We start from the raw sequence: 23,552 nt of genomic DNA, 5'->3' as shown, positions 1-23,552 counted from the left end.
GCCTGCCTCTGCCTCTCGAGTGCTGGGATTAAAGGCGTGCGCCACCACCGCCCGGCTATATTTTTTTTAAAAGTGATAGCTAGTAAAAGTTTTCTTTTTGATATAAAACACCATTTCGAGATCATTAAAATCCCAAATTAAAGTTAATAGTGTTGAATACTTCAATGGATACATGGAGTCTTCAGGCGAGACACATGGGTGAGAATCCTGCTGTCTGCCTTAGGAACCCTGAGCCCTTGCTTAAGTTATTCAACCTCTCTAATACTGAGCTTTTCTCATCAACGAAGGAAGAAAATAACAGAGTAAATGTCACAGGGGAAGTTGTCTGGACTCAATGATAATACAAAAAATGTAAATACAGCAATGCCACACAATATCATCATCATCGTCGCCGTCGTTGTCTTCATTGCCGTTATCACAGCATTAGTGAGGTGCTAATAAGCTCGTCATTAATGTTAAGTATTAATATTTTATAATTACTTGGTCGATTATAAAATACTTCTAAAATATGGTGACAATTGAGAGATGAGGACTGAAGACATGAAAAATTGGGGAAAACTCGGTCTGCTGTTTGTTTGCTGCCCTATATTCACTAAATGATGCTGAGATAAATTATCTGGTGTGAAATGATGCCTTGGTAACAACATAGAGAAGGATGATCAGAAACCAGTGCCAAAAGGAAGAATTCATTAATCTGTTTTACAGACAAATGTGACAGCATCATTATAACCTGGAGAGCCGCAGCAATGAAATACTGGATTAAGTGGTTCAGAAGGGAAGCATTCGGGAAGCACTGGAAATGGCATCTTAGTGGAAGATGTCATAGGTGTGTACAAGGGAGTTATTCAAAGCACATCAAAAATGTGCACATGTATACTCTGAGGTGACAATGCGTTCATTTCAGTTGACTGCATTATTATTGCATTATTATTCATACTTTTTAAGTGGTCTCCTCATTAAGAAGACGGGAGAGGTAGAAGGATGCTTCATCTCTTTCTAATGTCTAGGGAACATCCAGCAATTCCCACAGACAGAAGAGTAAGGCAGAATGAAAAGTCTTGCAGGTGTCAGAATTGAAACATAATACATAAAAGTAGTAAGGCGAAAGCTAACACTGAAGAAATAAGAAACATTGTTTTTCAAAGTCATCACACTGCTGAGAGCGTTTCTGAAAAGCAGGAAACCTAATCTGAAGCAAAACTATCATCTTGTGATCTATAGTGCAAAGTTGTTCATATACTTGCGCTCTCCTCCCCTACTGTAAATTAAATTTAGATATTATACAAGAAATCTCAACTAAGGAATTCGATCCTCAGAAATGATATATGGGTATGGTTGAGAGGAAAATTAAAACCTAACTGTAGGAGCTTACTGTAGACCATTAGGTGAACTGGAAAGCATGCTGCTAAAACAAATACACTCTGACTTCTAGCAGCATAGAATAGACTGTCAAGGTTTTCTTTCAAGCACCCCCTTCAAGCCTTTTATTGTTTGAAAATTTCATACATGGATATAATATTTTTGAACTCTACCACCTCTCATTTCCTCTCCCCAAATGCCCCCTCTACCCTCAATCACTTTTCCTTTCCAATTTCAAACGCTTCAAAAGCAGAGTTCATTTGGGCTGTGTGTATTTGTATGGGTATAGGATGATCTGCTGGACATGCGTGATCATGAGAGGTCACAAACTTGAGGAGAACTCTCTCTCTCTCTCTCTCTCTCTCTCTCTCTCTCTCTCTCTCTCTCTCTCCCCCCCCCCCAGGCATCAATTGTTCTTGACTCTTTCCTGGGATTTTGACCTGTCTGATCATGAACAAGTCTTGTGCATACAGTCATAACCACTGTGAGTTCATGTTTTCAATGGACCTACTCCCTTAAAATACAGTTTGCTGCCGAACTCTGTAATCATTATAATTTTTCCACTCTCTCTTCCATGAAGATACCCAAACCTTAGAGGGGAGAGGTATGGTATAGATGCACCGTTTAGAGCTCATCACTACACAGACTCTTATTCTGTGCCTATTGGCTAGATGTGGGCCTCTGGATCTATCACAAAAAATTCTCTAATGAAAGTTGAGATATGTACTACGCTATGAACATAGAGATGTATATTTAGAAGATAGTTATAAACTAAGTTCATTTAGCAGAGTGATAAGTATTGGGTTCTCCCCAAAGGACCTATGACCTAGGTAGTCACAGGTCCCTCATCTAGCTAGTACCATACATGAGTTCTCTCTCATGGAGCAGACTTTAAAACTAGTTGTTACTATCCATGCTACTGTTACATCTGTAGATTTATCTCTCCAGGCCATTCATTATTTAGCTCATAGTGTCATAGCTGTATATTCTGACTAATCCTATTTCTCTCCCAGTAGCATACATAGACACTTTCAACACTACAAAACCTATCAAGGTGTAAGTCTGATAGGTTTAGCTTTATAAGTAACTTGACCTTTTTCCTTTGCAGCTCTTAATATTCTTTTTTTATTCTGTATGTTTTGTGTTTTGATTATTATATGGCGAGGAGATTTTTTTTTTTTGGACTGTGACTGAAAAAGCATGGGATAAACCCGGACTCTCTGAATATGGCGGACAATGAGGGCTGCTGAGAAGCCAAGGACAATGGCACTGGGTTTTGATCCTACTTCATGTTCTGGCTTTGTGGGCGCCTAGCCAGTTTGGATGTTCACCTTCCTAGATATGGACAGAGGGGGTAGGACCTTGGACTTTCCACAGGGCAGGGAACCCTGACTGCTCTTCAGACTGGAGAGGGAGGGGGAGAGGAGTGGAGAAGGGGGAGGGAAAGGGGAGGCTGGGAGGAGGCAGAAATTTTTTTTTCAATAAAAAAAAAGTAAAAAAGAAATAAGAAAAAAAAAGAAAAAAGAAAAAAACCTATCAAGGTAGTTGATGGAAGACAGGGAGTTAGTGTTTTTTAAAGGTGTGACCTCTGATAGGGGTAACAAGTTCCAGTGGAGATTCTGTCAAGAGTACATAGACAGTACTAATGGGATTCAATGGGTTATTTTTAAAACGAGGTGGGTATGGAATAGGAGGTTAATCTGACAGGAGTTGTAGCACAGAGGTGGTTGAATACCATCAAAATATAATGAATGAAATTTTCCGAGAATTAATTAAGATATATAGCTAAAAGCCCATGTTCATTAAACAATTTGGTATACTTAAAAGTCTTCTATATACAATGAATCCTAAATTTAACAATTAATTGTAAATATATGTTTCTGGAAGGGCAAAATGTAGACTATGTGTAAGCGTTTTGCTATTTAGATTTTAACTATTTTTTAGAAAAATATTTAATGTATTTTAATTTGTGTATATGTGTGTTATATAACTTCTTGATATGCTATAGCAAAGGAAAGTGCTGAGAGAAAATCCCGTCTGTCATACCCACTGTTGGAAAAATAATAGAACTTGATTTACTGTATATCATAATATCGCCCTCTTAGGACAATTCCATGAAGTCAGTAATATTCTTATTATTGCATAAGTAAAGACTAAGGCTGAAATGTTCACTTTAGCAACAATGCTAGAATATTGCCCTTCACCATGCCTAGAAAATTATAGATTACCAACTTATTGCTGTGTCTGAACAAATGGTCAGGCCAACTATCCAGGAGAAAGGTGTACTATCATAATCACACAGTGTAACTAACTGAAACCCAATACGGTTTAAATAATTCACCTAAGGTTACACAGATAAGATACAACAGAATAAGTGTTTGCAAGCCCAGCAATCTAGACTTCCAATGTTTTTCTTAAAGTGATTCCTGAATCTCGGTTCTTTTTCCAGCTTAAATAAAGGTTGATGCGTTGTCTCGATGAGGAAAGGAACTCTCACTGAGCCTGATAACCTGACTTTGATCCCTGGGGCCCACATGCTAGAAGAAGAAAGCTTACTTCCGCAAGCTGTACACATTCATCTGCTCAATTGTCAAGTCTTGATTGGCTCCATGGTAGCATTGTGTTCTAGAATCTATAGTCTGAATTTTCCATTCACCATTCTCGCTTACACTTGATTCTGCACTATCCAGTTGACACAGGTCATCAGATAGTTTTATGTCCTTCCACATCAAAGGTAAATGGGTTTTGTTTGGAAGGATCAGGATAAGTATGTTAAAAAAAATTCTCAGTAAGGCAGGCAACAGCACTTCTGGATCACAAGCATTGAATAGGACTTAATATTTTCTTCAATAGAGTGACACTAGATACGTAAACCACATCCCATGGCAGATCTCATTCCAGCAGGTATCCTACGTCTTCTCTATACCTCATTTGATAACCTAAACCTATGGGTTATGATGCATTTGTGGGTAGAACAATCCTTCACAAGTGTTGTCTACGGCCTTCAGAAAACACAGTTACATTGCAACTCATAACAATAGCAAAATTACAGTTATGAAGTAGTAACAAAATAATTTTAAGATTGAGGAGTCAACACACCATGAGAAGCTGTATTAAAGGCTTGCAGCATTAGGAAGTTGAGAACCGCTGATCTAGAAAGATATCTTGAAATTTTTCCTGTTCTATCATGTTATCTATAAAACAGATATGATAATGTACCTTATAAACTTACTGAGATATAAACATTATATATATATACATATGAGGTTATATACATACAAATGATTATGAACTTAATAGTCTGACTACTAATGATTCTATCAAACTTATGCATTGCACTAGAAAATTAAAATGATTGTACCAAAAACTGTTAAATTTCTTTCATAGTTACACAAAATGACAAATTTAAAACAGCTAAATTGAATTGACTTTGGTAAAACAAAAATAACAGTAGGTGTAATATACTATTGCAAATGACAGCTTTGCTCTGAGTACTTTGTTAATTAAAAGGTGTTGACTTTAAGAAGGAACTCTTATTTTTTCCAAAATGTTTGAAGAGCATTTCTGTAGTCTAAATTTTTAATTGGTTTTATGGATACATGATTAGGCAGACTATCAGCTTTGCTTAGAGCTGTAAAACGTCCACTAAACTTTTCAAACACATACACACACACACTCTCACACACACATAATGTATCTGGTATCTTTCCTTTGAAGTGTTCACACACAGTTTTTCTATAATTCACAGGTCTTCTTTGGTTGGTTAAAAAACTACAAGAATATATTCTATTTGTAGCTTTGTTATATGACTGTGTTTCTTTCCATCTTATGTTTGAAATCAGTCAACTTACTAATAAGTGATTGAATACATACTAATTGCTATGTGAGGTATATGTATACAATCCTATTATATTTTATTTTCATTTCATCATTCTTGTCAAAAGAAGGTGAAATTGATACACATGACCAAATTGCTTTGGTGACTTGTTGAGATGGCTCAGTGGCTAAGGATACTTGCTACCAACCCTGAAAACTCAAGTTTGACCCTGAAACACACAAGATGAAAGTAGAGAACCAATTCTCAAAAGTTTGGCTTGCACATATATGCTATGGCATGTATATAATCCCATCCTCACCTACACTACCTGGTCACACAAAGTAAATAAATAAATTACCAATAACCAATGTGCTTCTGTTTAGTACTAAGGGACATAAAAAACCCTCTTACTATCATTGAATTAAATAGCAGGAAGAAACATGAATAGTTTCTTTCTGAATATTTATTTATTTTTTTATTTAAAATTTCCACCTTCTCCCATCCTCCCCTTTCCATCTCCCTCCCCCTCCCCCTCATTCTCCAGTCCTAAGAGAAGTCAGGGTGCCCTGCCTTGTGGGAAGTCCAAGGTCCCTCCCTTTATCCTAGGAAGGTGTGCAGACAAACAGACTAGGCTCCCCAAAATCCAGTACATGAATATTTAAAAAGATGGCATTTGTCATATTGAAATACAGAACAATTCAAGAGTACTGGGTAAGAAATCAAAAATCATTTCTGGAGTCCAGGATAGAAAAATATATTTCATATAAATGAGGAAGAACCTCGATTCTCTGTATCTGTAGTCTGTACATAAAATTAGAAATCAATGTGCTTCCACAAGGAAAGAAAATGTTGAGAAATACCCAAGGTGAAAGATTCACACAGTCATGTTAATTTTACTTCCAAATCAGAAGGCTTGAAGAAAAAAATTTCAGCCAAAGCCATAGACCATTAGGAGTATAGTCTAAGCCAATTACTATACTGCCTTGTACAAAAGATGAAGAGAGAAAAGCTAAGCAAAGCCAGTGATACTAGTGAAAGATGATCCTCAAATCCCAAAGTGGTATCAGAATAATATTTATGTAACTACTTGGTTTAACTAAAGAATGTGTGCAGATCTCACTATAGGAAATGTGACAATACAGAGTCTACCTCCCAAACAAAAGAAACATGTAGACATGGCAAAAAAATTATGATTAACTATTCAGTGTAAATGAGGCTTGTACTTGATAGAGGAAGCTACTTTTTAATCCTGGGAAGTATTAAGAAAATAAAAAACAATTTAAGACTGTTATACATCGAATGAGATTCCCTACTAAGAGTCAGATTCCCAAATAAGATAAGTGTAGCTGTTAGTCATCTTTAACAAAACCCTCAATGTGTAGCACATAATAAGGTCTTAATAAACATTTTTGTGACATGGATTAGAAAGATAAACGACATACTAAGAAGAGTATTTAAGTATTATACATATTTATTCCTATAAATGTATGTGTGCACACACACACACACACACACATATATATATATAATTTTAATCACAGTTTTAATCTAGGGATCCTTAAGGGAGAATAATTAGCTACAATACAATAAAAATAATAGTAAATAATCTAAAAATATAGATTCATTTGGACCAATTAAATAAGGTATTTAAACTGAACTTTGAACAAATTAAAAATGATACCATTGCCTATACTGGTTCCTTATTTTGTCCTTTTAGAAATGGACCCCAAAGCCACAATGAATGTGACATAACATATAAAATAATTGTGGTCTGTCAGTATGCAGAAATATTTAAATCCACATGCACTATTTTTGTTTTCTCAAAACATTAAATTTGGAACTAAAATATGATCTAGCAATTCTGAATATAATTAAAAGACCTGAAAACAGGATATTCTACACAGATTAATTTTAGAATTATTCATGCTAGTCTAGAACTAAAGATACTAAAATGTCTTTTGAAGGCTAAATAAAATAAATATATATGTATTATAGCAATATAGTATATGCAGATATACCATGATATTATTAACCTTTATAGGCGGTCTACTGGTATTATATAAGATGACTACATCATGAATTATCAAGAGTTATGTTATGGAACAAAGTAGATATAATTAACAGTATTGTCCTGTATCCTTAAAAATTTAAGATGATGAACATTATAGATTTACTCTAATTGTGTACATGTGTGTGTTTCTGTTGGTATATGTATGTACATGTATGCTTGCCAGATGATATTGTCAGATTCTTTGGAACTGGTTAGAGAACTTGTGAATAGCCCAGTTTGGGTGCTGAGAATTGACCTTGTATCCTTTGCAAGAGAACTGTATGATCTTAACATCTGAGCCATCTCCCTAAGCCCAAATGGCAATTTTATGTCACATATTTAACTACAAAGAATTTATGGGTGAGAAAAATATTTTTCCTCACTATTTTGGGGAAAGAAGACTTACAAAAGTCTTTGAATACTGCAGCAAACATCATCCTATAACATCACAATCTTTCCACAATGGTGAGGCCCAGTGAAAAATGAATATTTTTGTTGTTGTTGATTTTAGCACTATTGTGTACCCCTCTGAAATTCTTTGTGAAGCAATCAGGATCTGCCAATAACTCTCTGTAGCGGGTTCTATGCGGCTTCACTGAAAACCTCTTTGCGGCATTATTGGGCATTCCACAGATCATGAGAATATGGTTGCTGGTAAAGTCTAGCTGCTACTCTCCTATCTCTCTCTCTCTCCCTTTCTCCTCTCTTCCTCTCTGTAGGTTTCTCTGTGTGTGTCTGTTTTTCACACCTACTCCTTTTGTAAAAGGCTTGTTTTTATTTTTGCTTATGTATTCATGCAGGTGTGCAGGAGGTATGCACATTCAAGTGCAATTGCTAATGGACTGCAAAACAGGGCATAAGATCCCCAGAGCTGGAGCTGGAGCTGCAGTTACAGAACGTTGTAAACTGCCCAAATTGGGTGCTGGGAACTGAATTTGCACGAGCAGGACTGGCTCTTAATTCCAGCCCTGGAAGAGTGCTCGTGATTGCTGTGTCGATACAAGAGCCATCTTACTTGCCTGTTTTTGAGAAACCTTTGCCTAACTCTAGAGATAGCTTCCACTTTACTGACAGTAAAGTGCCTTGACAGTACAGCGATTGCTGATTGCTGATCCACCTCTTGGAATGTCCAGTACTGCCTCTCTAACTTCCTTAGGGGCTACTGTACCAAGAGGAATTCCCAATAAACATAGAGAAGCTTGTCTAAGACACAACATCATTTGTTTACATATCTGATCATCTCTAATATTCAGTGGAATAATACTGTAAGTAATTAATTACTTCATAGTACAACCTGTATCTAATTCAATTGAATGGTGTGGAAAATTTCAAAAGCACACACAGATTTAGTGACATTTATTATTTAAGGGTTTACAAAGCAGTTGCATAATTCTTGGTTATACATGAGTTTCAATTGACCATTTCAGGTGCTCTTTCCTAAGTGAAACCATTCACTCCTGCAGGTAAAACACCAGAGTTTGACAAATTCATTAACTAAAGCCATGGACCCTGTGTTAATAATAGCATTGGAAATCTAATTCCTCTCTTACTGGTTTGATGTCATTGTGTTGGGCTAAACTTGTCTTTTAATGTTCTGGGCACACTTAATGTACTGCTAGAATGGAATACATACCAGCTGACAGTGGAACCAGCTAAATAAAAAATGAACTTATGTTTTCATTTAACTTGTAAAGAAGCACACCATGTCCTCAGTGATTATCAAGTTTCTATTAACAATAGAAACTAAAAGGAAAGTAAAAAATATGGGTAAAGTTTAAGAAGCCAAGTTTTCGTTATAAGCTAAAAGTAATGAATAGCTTTATCATCTTAGTTTCTTTAAAGTATGCCCATAAAAATCATCATCAAACCCTTTTGAAAGTAGGAGAAACAATCATAAATAAAAACACATTGTTTCAGTGATTGAATGCCGATGTTTCCAGGAGCACAAGCATGCCAGTTTTGGAAGCACATATTTCCTTTTGCTTCAGACTTGAATCTCATTGTTTTCTTTTGAAGAATGGTTCTAAAATTAAGAATGTAAAAGGAGTCTGAGGAAACTATGAGCATATAGTTCATGGTTTCTAAATAGGAAGACAGCCTACTTTGTTTATTCAGAAAGATCGGTAAAGCTGTGCTGTTGTAGGGTTGTTTAATTCTGAACTTAATTTACTAAGTTAAAGTCCTGCTAGTTCAAGGATATTGATAGTTCCTGTGTTTTTTAAAATATGAAATTCTACTTAAACCTTAGTTTGACTGATACTTTTTCCATGGTGCCACTGTTTTACATAAAAGATATATTTCAATATTCTTAAATTTGAAAGGATGTATAGTGTAGTCTGAAATATGTTCTTTTCTAGAGAATGTTTTCAGAATATTCGAGAGGAATTTGTATTTCGCTAGTAGGTGGAATGTTAAGTAGAAGTCTGACACATTTTGTCAAAAGTACAGTTCAAGTACAGTGTTTTCTTACTGATTTTCTATTGAGATGTTTCTTGTATTGGTTTTCTATTCATTGTTGAAAGTTGACCACTAAATTCACCTACTGATATTATGAGATCTAATCTCTCCATTCACATTTCTTAATTTGGTTGTACATGCACACACATGCAAACACACACATACACATGCACACACACACAAGACACACACACACACACACACACACAGAGAGAGAGAGAGAGAGAGAGAGAGAGAGAGAGAGAGAGAGAGAGAGAGAGAGAGATATCCATAGGTGAAAGGAATAGTGATGGTAACAAAGTCTTGTTTTTCTTCTAATACACCACTTTATTTTTTGATTGGGTAATTCAATTTACATGTTAACTGTAATTATTGGTAGATAGGTAAAGATTATTATTTCTTTGGTAATCTATTTTCTTGTATTTTGCTTATACTTTGTTTCCCTGTCATCTGCAGCTCCATTCCTTTGAGGTTCTTTTTCTTTTTTCATCATCTTCATGTCTACTAAAGTTTTTTTTTCATAACAGAGCTTATAAGAAAACTGTATATTTATAAAAATTTATTTTAGGCTGGTAGCAACACGACATTATTCACACATACAAACTCTATATTTTAAACAGAACATTTTATGTTCCTAATACCAAAATTTATACATTGTGATAAATTCTATCTTTTAAGACATCAACACAGCCAGGTAGTGGTGGCACACGCCTTCAGTCCCAGCACTCAGGAGGCAGACAGGGGAGATCTCTGTGATTTCTAGGGCAGAGGGCAGTCTGATCTACAAAGTGAGTTCAAGGACAGTCAGAGATACACAGTGACAACCTGTCTCAAAAAACAAAAACAAAGAAAGAAAGAAAGAAAGAAAGAAAGAAAGAAAGAAAGAAAGAAAGGAAGGAAGGAAGGAAGGAAGGAAGGAAGGAAGGAAGGAAGAAAGAAAGAAAGAAAGCAACAGAATTGTAATTCTTTTAAAAAGGAATTATACAAAGTTCTCCTTTGTAGAAAATATTGTGTGAAAATATATTTTTGAATGAAGTGATACGATTTGTAAGGTTTGGATGCACTAACAGATTTAATTACACAATTTATACTATAAAACTATATTGAGGAAAATATAATAATTCTTATAATTGACATTTCTTTTATCTTGAGATACTTATTTAAGACGTGGAAATAAAGCATATTTCCCTACTATCAAAATTATCAAATGCTTTAGTCTATTATTTGAAAACTGAAAATATGTAAGCTGTACAGATTTTTTCATTAAATGATAAGTCACAAAATGTGGAGCTTATTGCATGAAGGCAAGCCATGTGAAGAAGTCAGTCTAAATTATCAAACTAGAAAACAAAGCATGAAAATGAATTAAACACTGTTGATAAGTATAACCAGTAAATATGGATGGAAAAATTTGATAGCACTTAGTATGGAAAATTTTTATTACTTAATATCATTGGCAAGTAAGAGCTAAAACGTCAAGTTATTTTCCCAATACCCTCAGCATCCAGAAAGTATGACAGCAAACGAGGACCAGAGCACTGACCCATGTCTTCTTACTCCAGCAATCAAAGAACAACTTGTGGAAGTTGATTCTCTTCTCCCATCGGGGGGGTCATGGGATGGAACCATACTTAGTCATCTTGCCGAAACAATCTTTCCTATTCTGTTTGATCAAATGTGTAGGCCCGTGAAACCCTTATTCATGACGAAAGTTAGTCCTAATTGTCTCTTCTCTAGTATTATGCAACAAAGACTTATATGTTCAATGGTATTGTATATTTCTACTCCTCCAGTTGCATTCTAGATTTTTGGAACATATTGTGGAAATTTCAATGCTTATTGTTAAAATGTTGTCACTTCAAAGCATTAATTCTTACGCTGAATTTTTCATACAATTCAATAGATCCTTGATATTATCACTCAGAATTTCTATGTATATTTGCAAATTAGAAAGCATATTTGTATCTTCAACAGTTTGCTTAAGAGTTAGGCAATTCAATAGCTGGAAAGGTATCCTACTGGTTAAGAGCATTTGCTGCTCTTCCAGAGAACCCAGTTTCAGTTCCTAGCATCAGTATGGTAGCTCACAATTGTAGCTCCAGTTCTATGATATCTGACAACCTTTTCTGGTCTCTGAAGGTACTATAGGCATATAGCACAAAGATAGAAATGCAAGCAAAGCACCCATATACATAACTAAAAAATGAAACAAAAATATTAAGAAATTTAGAGTTGTAAAGTATTTTTTCAGTACTTGACATTATCTTAAAAAGCACCCTGTTTAGTAACTACTCATTCACTCATTGTGGTAGGTGTTACTAAGCCTATGATACCATGGGAAATTGTTAGACATGATGAGCCTCATGAAAGTTTTATTTAGCATGTCCTTTGAGATACTTAGTTGAATACAATGTTCTAATACCTCCTTAGATTGCATCACCAAATAGAATTTTTAGTTAGGTATATTAAATAATTCTACTAATATTCATTAAATGAAAAATTTCAGATTATAACAGAAATGCCTAATAGATTTTGTAATTATATAGAAATTTATTTACCTAAAAATATTTTCCATAAATGGTAGAGCCTCTATATTGTGACAATGGCCATCTCTGTATTTATAAAAACAACTTTCATTCAATGCTGTCATTTAAAGTTTCAAAATTGTTGAAGGATCTCTACTCACTTGTTAAGAGGGACATGAGAATTATGTTTTTGACATATTTCTTCATTTCATTTCCAAATTTTCTATAAGAAATATATACTCATGCTACCTTTATTTTTACTGAACTGTGACCATTTTTGGGCAACTAAATTCTAGGTAAATCAGCATTATACAGGCACACGGCAATGGTTACTATTTATGGTTAAATGCTGAAGAAGTCATACAGGAATATGAATTCAAAAGCTTCCGGATGAAAGAAAAATCTCTAACACTGCATTGCGACCACAACACAGTTGAATCAGTCTACAGTAGAACAAGGATAAGAGAAATGGTGTTAAAATTTATTGACGGTTATAGTATATGTCTAAATCCTTGAGCATCATTAGTAAAGATCACTCTACTTGCACTTACTGCTCTATTCATATCCTTTCTGGAAGATAAACTACTTCAAAATTCAGGATCCAATAATAATAGACTATTATTGCTGAATTGCCACAAAACATTCCTGGGACTACGTTGGGAATGATTGAGAGGGGCACTAAAGTCTGAAAAGTGGATGTGACCAGGGAATGACTTGGGTGTTTGCCAAGGTAAGAAATAAATTGAGACCAGCAATAAACCACAGTGAAAGAATCTTTCAAGAGTTTAGGTGCTTTGTCTAACTTCTTTAGTTATGTTTCAGCTATTAAATTATTAAGAACCTCTGATTTAGCTGTTTTGCATCTTGGATGGGAAGAAAGATGTTTTGAAATTATTTTCATTATTCATGGTTTCTTCTTTCTTGAAATTAAACTTAGAGTTTTTTGAGATAATCCCCTTTTTATTAGGCCTCCAAAAATTGAGAATGACCTCTGAAGAAGAATAGCTAGATGAATATGTCATTTTCCATGACAATATTATAATGCATTAGCTCACTTTATATTCCTACCTGAGCTATATGCAGTCAAATAAATGCTGCTAATCCAATGGTTTAAAATACCAGACTTTGTTGACTCCCCAAAAGAGGCCTTACCTCTTCTGTGAAGTGGATTAGTGGTGGGATGGGGGGAGGTGAGAGGGCAGGAGAAGGGGAGGGAGGGGAAATTGGGGGCTAGTATATAAAATTAAAAAGATTTTTTTTTAAATTTATTTATTTATTATGTATACACGACATTCTGTCTCCATGTATGCCTGCAGGCCAGAAGAGGGCGCCAGATCTCATTACAGGTGGTTGTGAGCCACCATGTGGTTGCTGGGAATTGAACTCAGGACCTCTGGAAGAGCAGCCAGTGCTCTTAACCACTGAGCCATATCTCCAGCCCCAAAATTAAAAAGATTTTAAATTAAGAAAAAAGGCTATAGGAGGATCCCACTAACATCCAAAATACAGCTCAGGATATGATTAAATCAAAGTTCAAAGGAAGGTTGAACATTCATTTAAAAAGGATCTCCGGAAGTGATTTATAAACTAATGCATGATTAATATATACTATATATTTTACCCCTTGTTATCTAGACTATAAACGTTTAGAGCAGACTGGGAGAAGTCCAGGCAGGCTTCTCCATCACTCCAATCTTCCCACTCTCTTGGCCTCTACGAAATATACACCCAGTCCTGCACCCTCCTAGTAACCATACCCCACCCCTCTACTGGGTAAAGACTTTCAGTTCTTCTAGAGACCTCACAGACTTTACAAGAGCAACGGGCTGCTTCCCCCCTACATTCCCCACTCTCACTATCTCTGCACCCCTCACCCTATCCCCAGTCCCATGCCTTTCTACTTACTGTGCTCCAGCCACCATCGGGGGCAGAGATTCTCTGCCTTACCAGAGATCAAACAAACTGGGAAAAGTCCAGGTAGGCTGTTATTCTGTCAATCTCCACACTCTATTGGTCTCATCTCACCCTATTCCCAATACCTGCACCATCCAACTCATCATATCCTTACCCTCTACTGGGACAGAATCTCCATAGTCTATCAAAGCCCACAAAGACTGGAAAAATCACAGATAGGCTGACTATCTGCCAAACTACCCCATTATCTCTCTACTTTGATGTTCCCCCATCATATCTCACAGACCTCATAATTGCCTTTCTCCAGCCTCCAACTGGGCTTGAGACTCCCTACCTTACCAGGGAATAAGGAGTCTAGGAGAAAAACAGGTAGCCTTTCTGCTCACCAGACTCCTCCACTCTCTCACTATATCTGCATCCATCCACCCTACACTGGTCTTAAACCCTCCTAGTTGTCTTTCTCCAGCTTCTAACTGGGGGAAGAGACTCCCTATTTCACCAGAGACCATACAGAATGGGAAGAGCCAAGTCTTCACAACCCAGAAGACCAGAGAGGAAATAGAAAGGAACAGAACACCTATCCAACAAATACAAACTCAGAAATTGGTACCTAGACCTTTAATTACTGCAATCCCATGTATCTAGAGGCCAGCTTAAGAACACAAGAAATAATAGCCAAGGCAGTATGTCACCACCAGAACTGTGCTATTCTACCACAAGCAAGTCCTAAATATTCGAAGCATAATAGTAGTGCACTCGCACGAGAGCATGCTTGCACACACACACACACACACACACACACACACACTCACAAACACACTCACGACCTTAAAACCAACCTCATGAAGTTGATTGAGGTCCTTAAGGAAGAAGATAATAAATCCCTTAAGGAAACTCAGGAAACCACACACAAACAATAGGAGAAAATGTGTAAAATTATTAAAGAAACTCATGACAAAAGAAACAGTTGAAGGAAGCAAATGATATTGTCCAAGTCTGTAAATGGAAATAGAAGCATTAAGTAAAACACAAACTGAGGAAAACCTGAAAATGAAAAGTCTAAGCACATGAACAGGAACCACAGATACAAGTACCCCCAAAATATACAATAGATGGAAGATAGAATCTCAGGTGTTGGAGATATGATTGAAAAAAATAGATACATCAGAAAAGAATATGTGAGATATATAAAAGAAACACCCAGGAAATTTGGGACACTATGAAAAAAACCAAACCTAAGAATAATATAAATAGAAGAAGAGTCCCAGCTCAAAGGCACAGAAAATATTTTTTAACAAAATCATAGAAGAAAATTGTCCTAACAGAAAGAAGTTTCCTACAAATGTATAAGAAGCTTAAAGAATACCAAATAGATGCGACCAGAGAAGGAAGTCCTCTCACCACATAACAATCAAATTTCACTCTAAGTACTCAGAACAAAGTAAGAATATTAAAACTGCAAAAGGAATAAACAAGCAATTTATAAAAGCTGACCTGTTAGAATTACACTTGACTTCTCAATGGAGACTTTAAAAGCCATAAGGGCTTGGACAGATGTGCTGCAGACTCCAAGAGACCACAAAGGCCAGGCCAGATTACTATACCCAGAAAGACTGTCAATCACAATAGATGTAGAAAATAAAATATTCCATAATAAAGTCAAATTATAAAGTGTCTACCTACAAATCTAGTCCTACAGAGAGTGCTAGAAGGAAAACTACAATCCAAGGAGGTTAACTACACCAACAAAACTACAGGAAACAATATCACATCAGCAAAAACAAACAACAAAGTGACCCAGTGTACACACAAAATAACCACCAAAAATAACAAAATAAAAGGAATAAAGAAATCATTGGTCACTGATATCTCAATATCAATGGACTCAATTCTACAACCAAAAGTCACAGGCTAACAAAATAGTTGTGAAAACAGGATCCATCCTTCTGCTTCATACAAGAAACAAACCTCAGAATCAAAGATATACATAACCTTAGAGTTAAGTATTAGAAAAATATTTTCCAAGAAAATGGACCCAAGAAGCAAGTTGGTGTAGACATCCTAATACTTAACAAAACAGATTTCCAACCAAAATTAATCAAAATAGATGGAGAAGGACAATTCATACATATCAAAGGAAAAAAGCCACCAAGATGACATCACAACTTTGAACATCTATGCCCCACATGCAAGGGGACCCACCTATGTAAAAGAAACATTATTAAAGCTTAAATCACACACTCAACCTCACACATTGATAGTGGGAGGCTTCAATACCCTACTATCACCAATAGAGAGTTCAGCTAGACAAAAACTAACCAGAAAAATACTGAAGTTAACAGCTGTTATGAACGAAATGAACCCATCAGATAGATACAGAACATTTCACACAAACACAAAAGAATATACCTTTTTCTTCGCACCTCACAAAATTTTCTCCAAAACTGACAACACACTTGGTAAAATGGCAAGTCTCAATAGATACAAGAAAATTGTAATAACCCCAGGTATTTTTTCAGAGCACCATTGATCAAAGCTGGATTTCAACAACAAAGAACAGCAGAAAGCCTACAAAGTCATAGGAACTAAACAACTCTCTACTGAATGACTGCTGGGTCAAGGTAAAAGTAAAGAAAGAAATTAAAGAATTCCTGGAATTCAATGAAAATGTAGGCACAACATACCAAAACATTTCAGACACAAATAAACTGGTGATAAAAGGAAAGTTCATAGCACTAAGTGCCTCCAAAAAGAAATTAGAGAGATTTCATACTAGCGAATGACTGCTGGGTCAAGGTAAAAGTAAAGAAAGAAATTAAAGAATTCCTGGAATTCAATGAAAATGTAGGCACAACATACCAAAATATTTCAGACACAAATAAACTGGTGATAAAAGGAAAGTTCATAGCACTAAGTGCCTCCAAAAAGAAATTAGAGAGATTTCATACTAGCAACTGAACAGCACACCTGAAAAGAAAAAAAAGAAGCAAACACACTAAAAAAGAGTAGATGGCAGGAAATAATCAACTCAGGACTGAAGTCGTTAAAGAGAATGATTCAAAAAATCAATAAAACAAAGAGTTGGTTCTTAGCGAAAATCAGTAAGATAGACAAACCCTTATGCAAACTAACTAAAACGCAGAGAGACTATCCATATTAAGAAAATCAGAAACAAAAAGGGGGGAATAACATCAGACACCAAGGAAATCCAGAGTATCATAACAACCTGTACTTTACCAAATAGGAAAATCTAAAAGAAAAGGATAATTTTATCAATAGGTACCACTTACCAAAGCTAAATCAAGGGCATATAAATGATTTAAACTGACCTATAATCCCTAGTGAAATAGAAACATCCATTAAATTCTCCCAACCAAGATCAAAATAAAACAAAACAATCAGGCCCAGACAGTTTCATTGAAGAATTCCACCAGACTTTCAAATTATCCAACGAAATAGAACCAGAAGGAACATTATCAAATTTCTTTATGTGGACACAGTCACCCTGTTACCCAAACCACACAAAGGCTCAACAAAAAGAATTACAGATCATTTCCCTCATGAACATAGATGCAAAAAAAAAACTTAATAAAGTACTTGTAAACTGAATTCAACAACACATCCAAAATGTCAGCCACCATGATCAAGTAGGCTTCATTCCAGATATGCAGGGATGTTTCAACATATGAAAATCTGTCTATGCAATCCAGCATATACACAAAGTTAAAGAGAAAAAACATTTTTACCTCATTAGATCCTCAAAAAGCCTTTGACAAAATCTAACCTTTCATGATAAAAGTCTTTAAGATTAGGAATACAAGAAACATATCTAATCATAAATAAAGGCAGTTTATAGCAAGTTAACAGTACATCTCAAATTGAATGGAGAAACACTCAAAGCAATTTCACTAACTCAGTAACAAGACAAGGCTGCCTTCCATCTCCATATCTGTTCAATATAATGCTTGAAATTCTAGCTAAACTAGTAAGACAACAAAAGGAGATACAGTACTTCTAGAGGGATATAGCAATAAAAACTGCATGGTTTTTGGCATAAAAACAAACAGGTTGATGATCAATGGAATTGACCTGAAGATATAGATGTAAATCCACACGCCTATGGATGCTTGATATTTCAAAAAGAAGCCAGAATTATCCAATGGAAAAAAAGAAAGCATCTTCAATAATTAGTGCTGATCTAACTGGAAATTAACATGTAGAAGAATGCATTTTGTTTCATAACTATCACCCTGAACAAAGCTTAATATGTCCAAATGGATCAAAGACTTCAACATAAAAGTAAATACACTGAACCTAATAGAAGAGAAAGCAAAGAATATCCTTAAGCACATCAGCACAGGAGACAACTTTCTGAACAGAACACCAATAGTTCAGACACTATGATCAACGATCAATAAGTGGTACTCATAAAATGGAAAAGCTTCTCTGTAAAGCAAAAGACGTTGTTAATAGGGCAGAATGACAGCCTACAGAATAGGAAAGTATTTTCACCAATTCTACATAAGAGGGCTAATATATAAAATATATAAAGAACTTGAGAAGCTAGACACCAACAAACCAAATAATTCAATTAAAAATGGGGTACATATCTAAGCAGACAATTCTGAACAGAGAAATCTTAAATGGCTGAGAAAAATTTAAGGATTGAACATCTTAACCGTCAGGGAAATTTGAATCAAAATGACTCTGAGATTCTGTCTTACACCTGTCAGAATAGCTAAGATCAAAATCACTTATGACAGCTCATGCAGGTGAGGATGTGGAACACGGGGAACACTCTTCCATTGGTGGCAGGAGGGATAACTTGTACATCCACCTTTAAAGTCAATATGGCAGTTTCTCAGAAAATTGGGGATCCATCTACCTCAAGGTCCAGCTATACCACTCCTAGGTATGTTTCCAAAAGATACTCCATCCTACAACAAAGATACTTGCTCAAGTATGTTTTTAACAGCTATCCGTAATAACCAGAAACTGGAATCAAGCTAGATGCGCCTTAACTGAGGAATGGATAAAGAAGATATGATACATTTACACAATGGATTATTATTCGGCTGTCAAAATATAACATGAAATTTGCAGGCAAATGGATGGAACTAGAAGAAATCATCCTTAGTGAGGTAACTCAGAACTAGAAAGACAAACATGGTATGTACTCACAAGGGGATACTTGCTGTAAATGACACACAGACCCAGAGAGGCTAAGTAACAAGGAGGTTTCAAAATGGGTTGCACAAATAGCCCTGGGAAGGGGAAAGAGAATAGGTGACATGAGCGAACTGGGGGTGCATCAGGATGGGCACAGGAGGTTTGCAGCTGTGGGAAGGATGGAGGAACTAGTACTGGGAGAGACCATTGAAATTGGGGTACAATTTGGAGGAAAGATAGGAACCTAGTGCAATGAAAACTCCAAGTAATCTATGAGGGTAACCCAAGCAGAGACTCCTAGTAATAGAGGCTACAGGGACTGAACTTGTCCTCTATTATAACCAGGCAAGACTTATACTGAATGGATTGGGACACCGACCCCACCACAAAACCTTAAACCTACAACCTGTCATGCTAGCAAGTCGTTCTGGGGTAAAAGTGACAAAGAAATTGTGGGAGTGGCCAACCCATTACTGATCCAACTTGAGAGCCATGCCAAGTGAGAACACTCACCCTTGATATTGCCTGGTGCTGAGGAAGCAGAGTTTGGATAGCCCAGAAGCCTAGGATAGACCCAATCATGCCCAGAAAAAAGTAAATCAATTAAATGATTTCTAACTATATTCTGTTGTACTTGTAGATTGGAGTCCAGCATAATATTTTTCAGGGAGGCTTCACCCGTCCACTGATGCAAACAGATGCATAGACCCACAGCCAAATATTAGGTAGAACTAAATGAAACCTGAACAAGTAGTGGAGGAAGAATTATAGGCACCAAAGGGGTCAAGGACTCCACAAGAAAAGCCACAGAGTCAACATCCTGGACTCATAAGGGCTGCCTGAAACTGAACCAATAATCAGAGAGCCTGCATGGGTCTAACCTAGCTCCTATGCATATTTGTGATAGTTGTGTAGCTTAGTGTTTTTGTGGGACTCCTAACTAAGGGAGCAGGGGCTTTCTTTGACTCTTTTGCCTGTTTTTGTGACCCTTTTCCTCATACTGGGTTTCCTCATCCAGACTTAATATGAGGGGAAGCGCCTAGTCTCACTGCAACTTGATATAATATATTTATTTGATATTCCTGGAAGTCCTGCCCTTTTCTAAGAGAAATGGAGGAAGAGTGAATGAGAAGCATGGGTTGGTAGTATTAACTGGGAGGAGAGGAAGGAGGAAAAATGCTCTTGGAATGTAATATATGAGAGAATAAATTAATTTAAAATAAATTAAAAATAGTTTGTGGATAATATAATCTTTTTTATATGTTCAGTAACTTATATATTGTTGAGGCCCAATATTATTTCAGTAGGGTGAGTGATATTTGTGACTTAACATTCATTTGCACATATCCCTAGATCTATGTAGCATTTTTACTTCCTTAGATAATGACAATTTGCTTAAATTTTCTAAGGTCTTCATTATCAGATCTGTATATTTTTATTTATTGAAATCTTAAATTTTAATCCATTTAGAATAACTTTCAATTTTGCTCAGGAATATGACATTTAACAAATTTATTGCTACAGACAGAATTTATTTGTGTAGTCATTGATAAACACACAGAGAGACATACACACCTAGTGTAAGAATAAATGATATGTCTGAGTATTTAATAAAAAAGAGGTTCATTTAGGTCACAGTTTTAGAAGTCCAAAATCATTGCAGTGGCATGAACTTTGGTGTGGGGAGGTTCATATTAGACAGCATCACATAAAAGAATCACAGATGAAGAGAGATGGTTCATGGTGAGAGATGATACAAAGCAAGGAGAAGATAGGCTTGGTCTTCTGTACCTTTCTTCTCCCTCAAGAACTTAAGCTAGAACTGGGGATGTAGTTCAGTCAATAGAGTTCTTATTTAGCATGTACGTAGCACTAGGTTCGTTCTACACTGTTGTATAAAACAGGACATAATGAGAGACATTGTAATTCCAGTACTGTGGAGGTGGAGGATGGAGGAGGATCAGAAATTGAAGGTCATCACCATGTACATATTGATACCAAGATCAATCTGAGCTACTCAACATACTCTACCTCAGAAACAAACCAATCAAACCAACCAACCAAACAGAAAAGAATACATCCGCTTTTGTGAGCCCTATTGCAAGCTGTTGAGTCCAGCACAAACCCCTTCACAAGGTCAGCTCTGACTGCTACTCTCATCTAGTAGGTACCAACTCTCAATGTTCCCATCATCTTTTGGAACTGTCACACATGTTTTCACCAGAAGAACCTTTGGCAGATACACAAATATACACACATATTACAGCAATATATGCATATTACATATATTACATGTAATAATATTAAATATATTATCAAATTAGTATACTTATAGTTTATATATATGTATATATACAGAAATACATACATACAAATACACGCATACACACAGCTTGTAATGAACTTGTCTGAATTGGGGAAAATGTCTTAATATATCCTTGATATAAGAAGTTTCTCTTAAGCCATGCTGTTCCATTTGCTTCTGGCATTCACGTCTTACCCTAAAGGGCCATTAGTAAGGAAATCAAAACTGACATAGAAGGGAAATTAGGATAAAAATACTATAGGAAATACAATTGTTTTTTCCTGTGGAATTAAGTGTCATAGTACTCATGGAAATAATACTTTAAGTCAGTTCACCAATGGGGACAAGTGAGCATATAGCAGTGGGAAAAGGTATGTGTTCAAATATAAAGGCAGCAGTTGTTGCTACAGATAATTTAGTACTATTTAGTACCATTTGATTTATTGAGAGTGAAAGTGTAGCAGGCATTTTTTGGACCGCCAGCCACCAAATCATGACACGGTGACTTATTATTAATTACGAATGCCTGGCCTTAAGATTGTTTCTAGCTAGTTTTTCCTTTACCTTAAATGAACCCATTTCTATTAATCTATGTGCTTCCCTGAGGCTTGTTGACCTCATCCACATACCGTCCATCCTGCTTTCCTGCTTCCTCTGTGTCTGTATGGCTGCTCCCTGGCTGGCTGACCCTGGCAGGCTGGAAGGCACCCCTATTCTCACTGTCAGCCCTGCCTATCCTTCCACTACTGAGATAAAGGCCATTTAGCTTTTTTAATAGATTAATCAGGTGTCCTAGATAGGCAAGGTGAAACGGCAACCCATCTTTAATAAACAAATGCAACAAATTTTACATAGTTAAATAATTAATTCTGCAACACGAACAAATGCAATACAGTTTTACATAATTAAATAAATACTCTATTCCACAACATGAAAGCTCTAGACTAGCTACCAGGTAGCAAATTGCAAAAGATTTTGCATATTATGACAAGAAATTTAATCTTTTTTCCCACAGAGGAAAAATGTAATATAACTTGTGTTTTCAAATGTACATTCTTAGTGTGTATGCAGTATTAAGAGGCTCTGCTATAAGTAGCCAAACCAATGAAGAGGTTTAATAAAAGACAATGTCTGTAAGAATGAAAGAATCAAAATGATGTTGCTGAATAATATGAAAGATTCTGGACTATTTTGCTTAAGCTATTGGTCAGTATGGCAGCTGATCATGGGGCTTAATATTTATTAGTTTCTTTTAAAGTGCCAGTGGTCAATTTGGTAAATAGATTTCTCCATAAAAAAGAGAACTCTAGGAGCAACATTTGAAATAGACAATTTGAGATATCTATGTAACAGTGGAGTGGCAGGAAAAATTTTGATTCTGAAGTTGAATGCAGAAGCCTGACACAGCAGTAATCACTGGCCTAGATTTTAAAGCCTTGCCTTAAATGCTTTCATACACTGAATTGATATTTAAAGGTTTTTAACATTATAGATTCTCTGTTGTGTGTTTTTATCATAATACAAATGTGAAGAAGATTTGATATTAAATATTACAAACACTGTTCACCCAGATGATATGATGGTCACTAACGTAGACTTTAGTTAATTAAGAAGACCGGCATGACATTTAAATTCCATTCTATTTTCTTAGCTGCTCTAGCTAGCTTTCCTCTGGAGTAAAAAATCAATTAAATATATTTTGTTTTCATTGTTTTACATACCTCCACTCTCAACAATAGTGCTCATTCTGAACTTTTTTCAATTGCATTTTAATACTCATTTCTGCCTTAAGAATTCATTTACTAGCCGGGCGGTGGTGGCGCAAGCCTTTAATCCCAGCACTCGGGAGGCAGAGGCAGGAGGATCTCTGTGAGTTCGAGACCAGCCTGGTCTACAAGAGCTAGTTCCAGGACAGGCTCCAAAACCACAGAGAAAGCCTGTCTCGAAAAACCAAAA

At 36.0% G+C, this 23,552-nt stretch overlaps 1 protein-coding gene across 1 annotated transcript in view; it reads right to left on the bottom strand.

Moving 5' to 3' along the window:
- Positions 1 to 23,552, bottom strand: part of Dmd (dystrophin) — a 1,456,297-nt gene that overhangs the window by 657,251 nt on the left and 775,494 nt on the right. The gene's annotated exons all lie outside the window — the stretch shown is intronic.

The sequence above is a fragment of the Microtus ochrogaster genome, unplaced genomic scaffold (assembly GCF_000317375.1).
Source record: "Microtus ochrogaster isolate Prairie Vole_2 unplaced genomic scaffold, MicOch1.0 UNK58, whole genome shotgun sequence".
Classification (NCBI taxonomy): Eukaryota; Metazoa; Chordata; class Mammalia; order Rodentia; family Cricetidae; genus Microtus; species Microtus ochrogaster.
Note: the sequence above shows the minus strand (reverse complement) of the source record. Positions and strands in the feature narration are given on the sequence as shown.